The 14,000-nt window shown below is 43.3% G+C and overlaps 1 protein-coding gene across 2 annotated transcripts in view; it reads right to left on the bottom strand.

Annotated features, from left to right (window-relative positions):
* Positions 1 to 14,000, bottom strand: part of THADA (THADA armadillo repeat containing) — a 458,536-nt gene that overhangs the window by 141,960 nt on the left and 302,576 nt on the right. The window lies entirely within an intron of this gene.

The following is a 14,000-nucleotide window of genomic DNA, read 5'->3' as shown; positions in this document are numbered from 1 at the left end:
TCTTCAATAACATATAACATCACTTGCATTCGCCTCCTTTTTTCATTCATATGGCTAGAAACCTAGTTCAGGCCTTCATCTCCTCTCACCTAATAGTCTCCCAACAGGTTTCCCTAATTCTAGTTTCTCTTCTCTCTAAACCATCTTCCATGCAGAGGCCAAAATAATTCTCTTAAGGTACAGGTCTAGCCATGTCACTTCCTTGTTCAAAAATTTTAGTGGCTTCCTACTGACTCAAGGATAAAACACAAATTCTTCAACCTGGTGTTTAAGATGCTCTGCAATTTGGCTCCAACCTTCCATGTTCCGGTTAACTTGGCATAATAAATCATTCCCCAAACTCTGCATTACATCTCTCGACCCCCATGACTTCATATCAGCCATTCCTAAGCAACTGGGGCAGCATGGCATGGTAGACAGAGCGCCTGCCAGGAAGAACGTGGTCCAAGCATCACCTCTGACACCTACAGGCAAGTCACTTAAACTTTAAGTTCTCTGGGTATCTCTCTAAGACTGTAAGTTGTAGGGAAGGTGCTGACCTGCATTGGTGGAGAGCATTTCCTCACCAGGGAGTTCCCCATAACAAAGAAACCACAGTTCCCATCCCTATCCATCCTCTAGGCAAGGAATTTACCCCCTCAGCATTTCAGTCAGTGAGTCACTAAATAAGCGCTTATTAAAATTCCTTATCTTCCTCTGAGGTTCAGGTCAGATGTCACCTTCTCCATGTGGACCTCCCCGAGCCCCACCGTTGCTAGTACTTTCTCCTGTTTCAGATAGTCCTTTATTTATTTCCTTACTTGTGCACATGTTGTATTGGGTATGGATGCCCTGACCCCTTTCTGCACTTCCTTATACCATGATGTAAACTCTTTAACATCAGGGACTATCAGAGAGAAGGCCTTGCACAGAGCAGGCTCTTCATAAATGTTTACTGACTGACTGACTGGGACCAATGTATTTTTGCCTCTATCCCCAGCACGGAGCATATTACCTGACATACAGTAAATAACATATATTAGGCCAATCAACAGTAGGAAGAACACAGCGTGGGAATCAGGGAAACCTGAATGCTAGTTTTAGCTCTGACAAAACAATGGCGGGGGGGGGGGGCGGTGTGGGTTAAGTCCTTTAACCTTTCTGGGCCTCAGTTTCTTCATCTGTATTGTGGGAGGGTTGGACAAGGTGGTTTCTAAGGTCCCTTAACAGTTTTCTTAAAGAAAGTTTTATTCACACCTTTAACCATTTCTGGAAATACCACCTCCTTCCTCCTCTTCAAAACTGTATCTTCCTTTTAAACAGAAAAAGAATTAAGCAAAAAACCACCTTGGGGCAGCTAGGTGGTTCTGTGGATAAAGCACCGGCCCTGGAGTCAGGAGGACCTGAGTTCAAATCCGGCCTCAGACACTTAACACTTACTAGCTGTGTGACCCTGGGCAAGTCACTTAACCCCAATTGCCTCACTTAAAAAAAAAAAACAAAAAAACCCACCCATACAGTGACTGAATCTGACAATGTACTTGATCCTCTGTCAAGAGGAGGGAGGAGTCTCCCTGACCTTTTTTCCAGGACTCTCATTGGCTTTTTTTTTTGTGAGGCAATTGGGGTTAAGTGACTTGCCCAGGGTCACACAGCTAGTAAGTGTCAAGTTTCGAGGTCGGACTTGAACTCAGGTCCTCCTGAATCCAGGGCTGGTGCTCTATCCACTGCGCCACCTAGCTGCCCCTCTCATTGGCTTTTCATTTACTCACAACTGGGCTTCCTTGTAGTGACCTAACTTTTGAGATTGCTTGTATCAGTTTATGTATGTATGTATGTATGTATGTATGTATGTATGTATGTATGTATGTATTCATCCATCCATCCATCCATCCATTTATTTTTTGCAGGACAGTGAGGGTTAAGTGACTTGCCCAGGGTCACACAGCTAGTCCATGTCAAGTGTCTGAGGCTGGATTTGAACTCAGGTCCTCCTGAATCCAGGGCTGGTGCTTTATCCACTGCACCACCTAGCTGCCCCCTGTTTATATGGAACTTTCTACATTCCAAAGAATCCCTCGTGGTCATAACTTTTTGCTATGTGAACATTCCTTTGTATTTGTACAGAAGCATTTATTTAGCCATTCCTCAATTGATTGGTACCCCTCTGCTTCTAGTTCCTTTTTTTTTTAGACCTCCAAAAGTGCTGCCATGGTCATTCTGGTGTATATATTGGGCCTTTGTTTCTGTCTATGGCCTCGTTAAGGTATGTGCACAGAAATGGGACTGCTGAGTCAATCATTATGGTGAGTATAGTCAGTTTTTTTAATCCCCTCATGATTCCAAACAAAAATCCAGAATGGGTAGATTGATTCACAGTTCAATCACTATATACTTGTGTTCCTATCTTCCATCAAACATTGACCCTTTGAGGATTTCGTCACTGCCAATTTGCAGGCTGTGAGGGAGAATTCTCAGTTGTCTTTTCCAAAGCTCAGCAAAATGTCTGGCATATAGTATGTTCAATAAGTGTTTATAGTATTGAATTGAACTGAATTCATCAATTATCTGTTGGGGAATAGTTCTTGGTCTTATGTATATATATGAATATATATATATGTGTGTGTGTGTGTGTGTGTATACCTATCTCTCTCTCTCTCTCTCTCTCTCTCATATATATCTCCATTCCTTATAGGTGTCTGATAACTCAGTGTTTTAATATTTTAGAATTCTAGATATCACTCCCTTATTTATTGATTGATTTGTTTATTGATTGATTGATTGATTGGTGAGGCAATTGGGGTTAAGTGACTTGCCTAGGGGCACACAGCTAGTAAGTGTCAAGTGTCTGAGGCTGGATTTGAACTCAGGGCCTCCTGAATCCAGGGCCAGTACTCTATCCACTGCGCCACCTAGCTGCCCCCCTCACTCCCTTATTTATGAAAACCATGATTCATCACCCATACTGAAATACGTGTGGGGTGGGCTGGCAGAGGCCAGGGAGATCACAGATAAACAAGACTTCTCACAGGGGAAAAATCCATTGCCTCGGACTCATTGTTCCCTAAAACTGACTGCTGACAGTCTCACTTGCCAAACACCAGTTATTGCTTTAGCTTCCCTTTCTCAGTGAGGAGTTAATGATCATAGCAGTGGGGTCTGTGGGGTTACATCCAAAAATGAATGCAAGATGAAAAAAAAGGCATCAGGAAAATGTATTTTCTGTACCAATAGAAAGGGGTCACTAAGATGAAAAAAATGTTTAAGATGAAAATTTAAAACAATCAAAACAAAATAGTAATGGCCAAAAGGTGGGAGCAGGAAGGGTAAAGACAAGAAGCTGGAGACTTTATGAACTGTGCCTTTGGTTCTGAAGAAATGGGGAGTTGGTTATGATGGAGGTAGCCCTTCTCGGGAGCAGAGTCTATTTGAGACCATTGATAAATATTTGAGTAACTAGCTTATTATTTACAGAAGTAAGATAAACCATGATTCATTTATCTAAGTTACAGCTCATTTTTGTTTCCCAAACAGAAGTAATTGTGTGGGAGAAGTAACCCCAGGCTCCAACATGGGGAATGGGCATGATTTCTCTAGTAATGGACCTGTTATTTCAGAGACAACATCCAGTCACCACCTCGTCCTAGTCTCTACAGCGACCCAAACCACTCATCTTCCAGTCTGGAGGAATGTGTCTGGCTGAAATGTCTGTTACTATGTTTGGTGGTTGCCAGAGTGAGAAGCCTTGCTTTGCCCAAATCCTCACTATTCTGAGGGAGCTGGCAAAGTAATCAGGCTTCAGTGGACCTCGAAGCAGCTGCAGAAAACCAGCCATCAAGGGCCCTTTCTGGTGTCACAAGACAGTTATTAATCAGCAGACACCAGTAAGTTACATGGCTTTGAAATCTCCTAGTGAAGAAAGCTATAAAATCTCCCCATGCCACATGCTTAGAAGAAACACTACCAAACTGATGGATATTTAAACTTAGTCCTATATTTGCTCACCTAAGTTGGCAAAAACAAGCTTGTTTTTGTAATGCTTGGTTGATCCCTAGTGGCTTATGAAAAGTCAGTCTACTGGTCCATCAATTCTGTCACCTTGGACACAAACTCCTACAGTAATTGTAATCTTGGGTCACTTGTTAGGTTAGTGGAATGATCCATTTACATTTGACCAAAGGAAAACATGAATACATTTAAGAGAAACTCAGGGAAACTAAAAAAAAAAAAAATCAGGAGGTGGGAAGAGAAGGAGATAGACACAATGACATTTGGAGGGAGAAGCGGGGAGGTGAAGAAATAGGAAGGCAAGAAAAAAGAGTGATCAAGTAATCAACAGTAAACATTTATTAAGTGCTTATGAGGTGGCCAGGCACCATGTTAGGTGCTGGAGATACAGAGACAAAAGTCAAATTATAAGTGATGAGAAAGGGAAAGAAAGAAGGAAGAAGAAATAGGGGAAGAGAAAGATCTAGAAGAGTAGAGGGGAAAAGAAAGATTAATCACTTATATTTCATATAGCCTCCAGGATGGCAAGGTCCATGCTTATGGAATTCTCTCCATGTAGTGTGTGACATACGTACATACTAAAGCACTTATCAATCCATTAATCAATAAACATCTACTACTAGGCATCTAAGAAGTGTAAGGCACTGTGTTAGGTGGGAGAATTAGGTGGAATCACAAAGACACATCTTTATGACCTCAAATCTGGCCTCAGACACTTATTAGCTGTGTGACCCTGGGCAAGTCACTTAACCATGTTTGTTTCAGTTTTCTCATCTGTAAAATGATCTGGAGAAGGAAATGACAAACCACTGCAGTATTTTTGCCATGAAAACCTCAATTGAGGTCACAAAGAGTGGAACACAACTCTAATGAATCAACAACAAACTATGTTAGGCACTATGATCAGAGTATAGAGTAGGGGAAAAAAGAGATGACAGTCTCTCCTCTCAAGGAGCTTTTAGACTAGTTAAGATTACATGGTGTGTATACAGAAAAAGAATAAGAGATAGAGAAATTAAAATTAAAACAGTTCAAGGTACCACCTCACACCTATCAGATTGGTTAATATGACAAAAAAGTAAAATGATAAATGTTGGAGAAGATTTGGGAAAACTGGAACACTAATGCATTGTTGGTAGAATGATGAACTGATCCAACCATTCTGGAGAACAATTTGGAACCATGCACAAAAGCTATAAAACTGTGCATAGCCTTTGACCCAGCAATATCACTACTAGGTCTATATTCCAAAGAGATCATAAGAAAGGGAAAAGAACTGACCGACCCACGTGTACAAAAATATTTATAGCAGCAATTTGTGGTGGCAAAAAATTGGAAATTGAGGGGATGCCCATAAACTGGGGAATGGCTGAAAAAGTTGTGGTATATGAATGTAACAGAATGCTCTTGTGATATAAGAAATAATGAGCAGGCAGACTTCAAAAAACCTGGAAAGACTTAAGTGGACTGATGCTGAGTGAAATGAGCAGAACCAGGAGAACATTGTACACAGTAACAGCAACATTGTATGATCATCAACTGTGATGGACTTGGCTTTTCTCAGCAATGCAATGATCCAAGACAATTCCAAAGGATTCATGATGGAAAATATTCTCCACATCCAGAGAAAGAACTATGGAGTCTGAAGGCAGATGAACACATACTATTTTTACTTTTTTTTTCCTTTCTCGTGGTTTTGCCCTTTTGTTCTGATTCTTCTTTCACAACATGACTAATGTGGAAATATGTTTAACATGATTGTACTGTATATCAGATTGCTTGCTGTCTTGGGGAGGTTGAAAAATTTGGAAGTCAAAATCTTATAAAAACAAGTACTGAAAACTGCCTTTACCTGTAATTGGGAAAAAGTAAAATACTATTAAGTGAAAAAAAAAGCATCAAAGATTCATAGATTTAGAGCCTTTTACAAAGGATTGAATCCAGCCCTATCATTTTACAGAGAAGAAACTGAGACCCCCACTGGTGAAGTGGTTTAACCCCAAGCTAAGAGCTAGAAAGCTGACATACATTTTCTGATTCCGAAGTCAATACTTTTTCTGTCATATCACAGTGATAGAGGAAAAACTACCCACTCACAGTAGAAATCGGTATGAAAGCAACTGCTTTGATAGAGCAAACTGTACCAACTGAGTGATATAGAATTGCCTATTAAAGACATTCAAAGAAAGGAAAGGTCACTGTAGGCAGGGAAGGCTTCCTAGAAGAGGTGACACTTAAAGGGTAAGTGGGAGGAGAGGTGGGCAAGGGGATGTCCAAGGCGAGAGAACTACAGTGATCATCATGGGCCCCTTGGGTGACAGTCTGGGGAAACCTCTGGACCCCTTCTCAGAATGATGTTTTAAATGCAGAAAAGAATTCTAAAACAAGGTAACAGACCCCAGCTTCAGAATCTTTATCTAGTCCAACTCCTTGGTTTGGCAGAAGAGAAACAGACTCAGAGAGAGAGAAGGGGAATTGCTTTGTTCAAGGACACACAGCAAGCTAGGATCAGAACCCAAGTTTCCTGGTTCCCAGGCCAATGTACCTCGCATTATACAGCACTGCTTCCTAGTGAGGCTAGGTGATCAGGGTGGTGACTCAGACAAGAGAAGGGGAGGAATCAAACAACAATTTGTTAGGCACTTTCATAGATTGGGGGTGCACAGATCGAGATGAAAGAGTTCTTCCTCTCAAGAAATTTACATTCTATTGCAGGAGGTAGCACACACACACCACACTAGGTATACGCCAAACATATACAAGATAATTTTGGGAAGAAGGCAGCAGCACTTGTGGGGATCCAGCAAGGCTTCATGCACAAGTATGGAGCCCATGCTGAGTCTTGACGGTGACAAGGGAGTCTAAGAGGGGCAGGTAAGAAGGAAGGCATCCAGGCAGACGGCGAGAGGGTACGAGGCAAAACGGAGGAGGACTAGTGAGAAGGACCGTCTGGCTGGATCACAGAAGACATTTAAGTGCATTCTGTGGGGAGTAATATTCGGTAAGGCTGGGAAGGGAGATCGGGGCCAGGTTGGGAAGGGCTTTAAATGGCAAACAGCACTTTATATTTGGCCTGAGAGGTAACGGGGAATCCATTCGTGTTTACTGAACAGAGGAATAACGCATTCAGACTTGTGCTTTAGGGAAATTGTTGTCAGCAGTATGGAAGATGGGTTGGAGGAAGAGAGACTTGGGGCAAGGAAACCAATTAGGAGGTTATTGGGATAGTCCAAGAGAGGTGATGAGGGCCTAAATTGGGGAGAAAGAAAGGAAAGGAGGAGGGAGAAGACAGGAAGAAGAAATAACTTTCAGCCAGAAAAATCATTTCATAATCATTGAAATCTGATAAATTTGTTATTAGTTAACATCATGTTCTAGACTAAAGTAGGTCAGGGAGGGACATGATGTTGGGACAGAGAGGGAGAACCAGCGGGACACATTCCTGACTTTAGAGGTCTGCTAATAACTGAGGGAGAAGGAAAGGAAGGTGCACAAGTGAAAAACATTGAGCTGCCAGGTCTCGTGTCTCTGTCTGCTACATCTCCTATATTTGTCACCATCTACCTTGTCATGTGGTCACCACTCTCATTCAAGACCTCAGTGCCTCTCACCCGGACTTCGGCAGTAACTCTCTGGTCCCACGTTTCCCATCCATCTGTTCTCCTCTTTTCTTGGATAGCCCACGGGTATCTTAAGCGCAACATGTCCAAAATGGAACTCAACCTCTTTCTCCCCTAAAAGCCCCGCTCTTCCTAATTGTTCCATTTCTGCTGAGGTCACCCCCAATCTTCCCACCACCCAGGTGCACAACTTTGGAGTCATCCTCATTTCTTCACTCTCTGCTCACTCCCTATACATCACTACACCGCTCCCCCCCCCCCCCCATCAAATCAGTTCCAAGCCATGATCATTCCACCTCTGTAACATCTCTTGCATATGTCCTCTTCTCTCTACATCACGCTTGTCGTGAGCCAGTCCTTTATCACTTCATCCGAATATTACAAATAACATCCTAAATGATGTCGCTGTATTCAGTCTCTCCACCCTCCAATTTAAACTCCATGTGTTGTTATTGTTCAGTCATTTTTCACTTGTGCCTGACTTTTTGTGATCCCATTTGGGGTTTTCTTGGCAGAGATACTGGAATGATTTGCCATTTTCTTCTCTAGCTCATCTGACAGATGAAGAAACCAAGGCAAGCAGGGTTAAGTGACTTGCCCAGGATCACACAGCTAGTAAGTATCTGAGGCCAGACTCAAACTCAAGAAGATGAAATCTTCCTAACTCAAGGCTCAGCATCTATCAACTGCACCACCTAGCCACCCCAGGCATACAGTGGGTACCTAATAATTGCTACTGAATTAAATTAGATGTCATTTTTTGAAAGATAATAAAACTGAAGCCCCAGAGATGTTACATCATTTGTCCAAGGTCACCCCTTCCCTCTGAATCCACTTTCTACTCAGCTGAACAAAATGATTTTTCTAAAGAGTAGGTATGAACAGGTCACCCACCCCAGTCCATCCCTCTTGCCCCCCCCCCCCAAAAAAAACCCTAACCCACATCTATGGCTCTCTATTATTCTCTGGATCCTGTTTGTCCCTGAAAGCTCTTCCTAACTCATCCCCTTCCTGCTTCTGGTAGGTCCTCTTACGCTCTCCTCCTCTCAGCATCGTGTATGTCCAGGCTACACTGGCCTACGGTTACTTGAACACAGCCACTTTGTGTCACCTTCTCTGGGTCTCTGCATTGGCTCTCCCCAAGCCTGGAAGGCTCTGCCTCACAGCTTCCTTCAAACCTGCTTGAATCTCACCTTCTGAGGAAGGTCCGTCCTAGTCCTGCGAGTGGCCAGTGCCTTCCTCCTTGAGATTTCCTTCCATCTCTTCTGCACTTCATCTCTTGCATGTACTCGACTACTTCCTTACAAGTCATCCCCCAATTGGAACTCAAGGGGCTCTTTCTGCCTTTCATTCTTTGTATCTCCAGGGCTTAGTATAGGATTTAGAGTCTAAGTACTGAAGACATGCTTGCTGACTGACCCAGTATGGAGAAATAAGAAGAGCTAGTTACTCACACAGGACTCAGGGTTTACAAAGCATTTTACAAATATAATCTTATTTTATCCTCACAACAAACTCTGGCAGGTTGATGATATTATTATCTTTAGATTGCAGATGAAGAAACTGAGGCAGACAGAGGTTGAATGACTTGCCCAGGTTCACACAATATGTGAACAAGGCAAGATTTGAACTCAGGTCTTGCTGACTCCAGGTCCAGCATCCCCTTTATCCACTGGGCCAGCCACCTATACGTTGATCCAACTTAAAGGAATGGGGTGATCCCCACCCGCTGTTGCAGCTCTTCCCATGGGACTGGGGACTCCCTTTGCTTCAAACCGCAAAGTGGGGCTAAGATGGTCTGAGAAGAGAGCAGGGGTGAGGGGCAGAGGCAGAGACACCAAGAGGTTGGCAGTAGCTATTTGTGGGAAGGTAGAACCCCCTAACCAGCATAGAGTCCTATGACATTTCAGGAAAGGCTGGCTCCCTTGGCATTCATTTTTTTTCTCTTTTCCCCTAAGAGTGCCAGGGACCAGCTTGTGTGTCTCCATGTCCAAGCACCTGCTGCTTATGATGACGTTTTCTCCTCTGTTCTCAAATACCAGGGATAAGAAGTCAGTCTGTCAATTTCTCTTGTGGCCCATCAGAATAAAAGAACACTGAGAGGAGGAACGAGGTTTGTGGTTGTGTCCTGGGTTTCCAAGTTCAGTGACAGGCTCTTAATAATGCGTGTTGATTGATATGCGAGTCAAGAAAGCTTTTGTTAAGTCCTACTGTGTGAAAGGCTCTGTGTTAAGTGCTGGGGAATACAGATATAAGGAAAAAAAGTTTCTGCCCATAAGGAAGTTTATAATCTAATGGAGAAGACAACACATCAAAGGGAGCTAGGGATGTGGGGAAGGAAGAATGAGGAGCCAAGCCCAGAGAAGGATGAAAGAGAGCGTGGGTTCACTTGTTCACAGTTCTGACTGCTTATCAATTGATCCTCCTATCCTGAAGTAAGATGGTTCTTTTAAAGTCATTTAACCCCAATTGCCTTACTAATTAAAAAAAAAAATAAAAATAACAAATTTTAAAAAGTCATTGTTGTTCATCCCTTTTTTCTCTCTTTTGGGGGGGGGGCAGAGCAATGAGAGTAAAGTGACTTGTCCAGGGTCACACAGCTTGGACTCGGAGGCAGAAGCTGTGTGTGTGTGTATATGTGTGTGTGTGTGTGTGTGTGGCAGTTGGGGTTAATTGACTTGCCCAGGGTCACACAGCTAGTAAGTGTTAAGTGTCTGAGGCCGGATTTGAACTCAGGTACTCCCTGACTCCAGGGCCGGTGCTCTATCCACTGAGCCACCTAGCTGACTCCCTTTTCAAGTTTTTGAAAAGTTTTTTTTTCTGGTAGGAATAGTGAGGGCAGAGAAAAGGGGGGGAAGAGAGAACATTCCTAAGCAGTAACAACTGAGAGAGATGGGCAGAGTCTCTGTGTCATCTTGCCCAACATGAATGTTCCTGGGTGGCCATTGGTATATCAAAGACATCCATAATAAACCACGTATGCCTCATCACAACTTGTGTTGGAAAATTCCATTAAGCTCTTTGGGCTCATTTCCTCATGGCTAAAATAATGGAATTGCACTAGGTGATTCCTAAGGTACCTTTCCTCTCTGAATCCTGCGAAGCTATGGAAGCCTCCTTGTTTGGAGCTGAATTCTGAAGTGGCTGGAAAATAAAGAGGTGGTGAAGAGGAAGGGTAGATGGGGCATCTGGGGTGGGGAAGAATGACCCGTAATTCCTTCCTCAGAGCATGAGCCTCTGGAAAACCCAAACCAATGCTGAGGAGCTTCAGAAGAGCAAGGAAGGGGCAGCTAGGTGGTGCAATTGTTAAAGCACTGGCCCTGAAGTCAGGAGGACCTGAGTTCAAATCCAGCCTCAGACACTTGACACTTAACTAGCTGTGTGACCCTGGGCAAGTCACTTAACCCTCATTGCTCTGCAAAAACAAAAACAAAAACAAAAATAGAAGAAGCAGCTATCCCCAACCCTGGTCTGAACAGCAGCTGAAGGGTGGCTCCAGGTATCCCTAGAGACTCCCGGGGGTGTCAGGCATGACTGAATCTGAGCACCAACCTTATAAAGCATATATATAAATAAATGCACCCAGAGCCTAAGAAGAGAGTCACGAGGCAGCAATCCCTGAAAAAGCTTACATTGCCCAAGTAAAATATGCCTGGTTTATACTGCTGGACTAAAATAGAGGCTTGTATTGGATGAGATCAAGATGATCTATGGCTGTTTGGGAATGCAAGGCTGAAATGGGTTTTCCTCTTCACCAACCGTGGCTTCCAGGCAATTTTATCCCCTATAAAATCAACAGCAGCATCAGAGTTCCAGAGCCCAGCAGCATCCAGCAATAATAAGGTATGAGCTAAGCAGGCCGAGCGAGAGAGCAGCTCCAACAAGAAAACAGGTTTTCATTTGGAAGATTAGATATAAATGGAGAAGAGCAGGAGGGAAAGCCTCTTCTGGGAGATAATGCTCCTTATATACATCAACAATGCTAAGCTTTATAGATCGGCAAACAAACCATCTGTGCTCTCTTCTCGCACAAACCCCTGGCCGTACCTGCCTGCTTCGGAGACTGGGGCTTCTTAGAAACAAATTCAATTAATTCTTTAAAGGCAGCAGATTGTGGTTAAACCATTCAACCCTATCATATTCTGCTAAGTATAAAATTTCTGCATCTGCTATTCTGCAAAAGAACATTTTACCCCTTTCCCCTGTTGCTTCCAACCCTCCCCCGCCCCCAGCTACCCCCTCTCCCCCAGGGCTTAGTCAGTGCCACCTTTTTCCAAGCTCAGTGTTTATATAGGGTTTTATTTCGGCTGGTAAAACATCTGTATTTTTTCAGGGAGTTAAATAAATGATCTATGCCGGGAATGTACAGTATAGAGTGATGTCAGGTCCCTTTTTTTTCAAGTCACTGGGCTGAACAGGCCAAACATTGTTTCAGCCTGCTGTTGGGAATGTGAATATTTATACTGTCGACTCAATTCATACAAACAGAGCTAAAGGCAAGGCAGGCAGAAGCTATTTTATGGCTCTGGGTCAGACTGGGGAGGGGGTGGGCAGGGTGGGGAAGAGGGGAATCTAGACTTGCTAATTCACAGAAATATGCCTAATCATAGAACTTCTGGGAAACGGATGTCGCAAAGATTGTTTCAAAGGCTAATTGTGTTTGTATGTATGTGTGGGAGTGAGAAAGAGAGAGAAAAGGTCTCTGCACTCCTGTTGCACTTCTAATCAGTACCACACAGCTTAATTTTTAATTATACTTCAGTCTATAGTTAGTCCTTTCTCCCCAATGGGACTGTAAGCTCTCTGAGGACAAGAACTATGTTTGTTTGTTTGTTTCCCCTTCTGTTATATCAGTTATGAAAACACACGGATGTAGAGCTAAAATGGGGCCTTCCCCATTGAATATCTGAGGAACCTGAGGCCTAGAGAAGATAGCAATTTGTACAAGGTCACAAAAGATTGTGAGGGCCAGAGCTAGGATCCAAACCAACAGCTCTGAATGGAACAGAACAGAAATAGGGGCTTCTTCTTCACTGGTTAACCCCAATGTTGCTACCCCTACCTGGACCAAAGTGGACAGAAGACATTTACCTGACGTACATATAGCTTGAAAAAAGTTTCCAGGTTCTTATTCCCTAGCAGAGAAACTGGGTATATATTACCCATATGGACCAGTCCAACCCTAGGTCAGTGTACAGGTCCCCAAAACCCTGACCCACTAAAAGGATAAGAACAAGCCCCCTACACCTGTTGCTGGCAGGATCCAACCTGGCCTCCGTTTTGTTGCTGGCAAGAATTGGTTAGTAGTGAAACAGCATCACAGATGGCCTTGGAGTCAGGAAAACCTGAGTTCAAATCCCACCTCAGGCACTTAATAGTTATATGGTCACAAGTAAGTCACTTAATCTCTAAGCCCCAGTTTGGTCATTGGTAAAAGGAGAATCACTTAACCCTGGTTTGCCTTGGAAGCAGCTAGGTAGCTCAGTGGATAGAATGCTGGGCTTGGCATCAGGAAGACCTGAGTTCAAATGTAGCTTCTGACACTTACTAGCTGTGTGACCCTGGGCAAGTCACTTAACTTTTCTTTACCTTAATCCACTAGAGAAGGAAATGGCAAACCATTCCAGTATCTTTGCCAAGAAAACCCCATGGATAGTGTCCACGGGGTCACAAAGAGTCAGACACCACTGAACAAGAAAAAAGAGGGTAATAATTAACTAGCACTCAGGAGTGTTGTGATGACCAAGAGACACTTTGGAAAGTTTAACCTGTGACAAGTTTCATTATTATCATTATTATTAATGACTATTATTTTCATATGATCCTGTATTTAGAGCTGGGAGAGTCATTAGATCCTGACTACTTTCAAGCAGAGTAGCACGTGTGCACTGAAGAAGGGCTAAAATGAATGTATACAACTTGGGAGTAGATAAGAGACACAAGCAAGATCTTAGCACTGGAGCAAGAGAGGAAGATCCATCCTGTTCTATTGAGGCTCCCCAGCCTCTTGGCTCTGGAGAGCAAAGCCTGCATCATGTCTCAATCAGAAGTGGCTGATGGAATGCTGGAACATTCTCAAGGCCGCCCGGCTGGAGAGGGGCAGCAAATTGTCTGTTTTAGAACACATTAAATCCAACAGGAGTTCATAGAATTGAGAACTGTAAGGAATTTCAGAGATTATTTGGTCCAACCCCTTTATTTTACAGGCAAGGAAACTGACACTCAGAGTACATACTTGATGATCTCTCCTCCTCCAGCACCACTGCCATCATCACCACCACCACCACTGCTACCACCACCATGATTGCCAAGCATTTATGTAGTACTTTAAGGTTGGCACAGAACTTTACATATTTCATCATCTGATCCTCACAACAGCTCTGGGAGTTAGGT

Source organism: Dromiciops gliroides, chromosome 2, assembly GCF_019393635.1.
Source record: "Dromiciops gliroides isolate mDroGli1 chromosome 2, mDroGli1.pri, whole genome shotgun sequence".
Lineage (NCBI taxonomy): Eukaryota > Metazoa > Chordata > Mammalia > Microbiotheria > Microbiotheriidae > Dromiciops > Dromiciops gliroides.
This window is presented reverse-complemented; position numbering and strand designations above follow the sequence as displayed.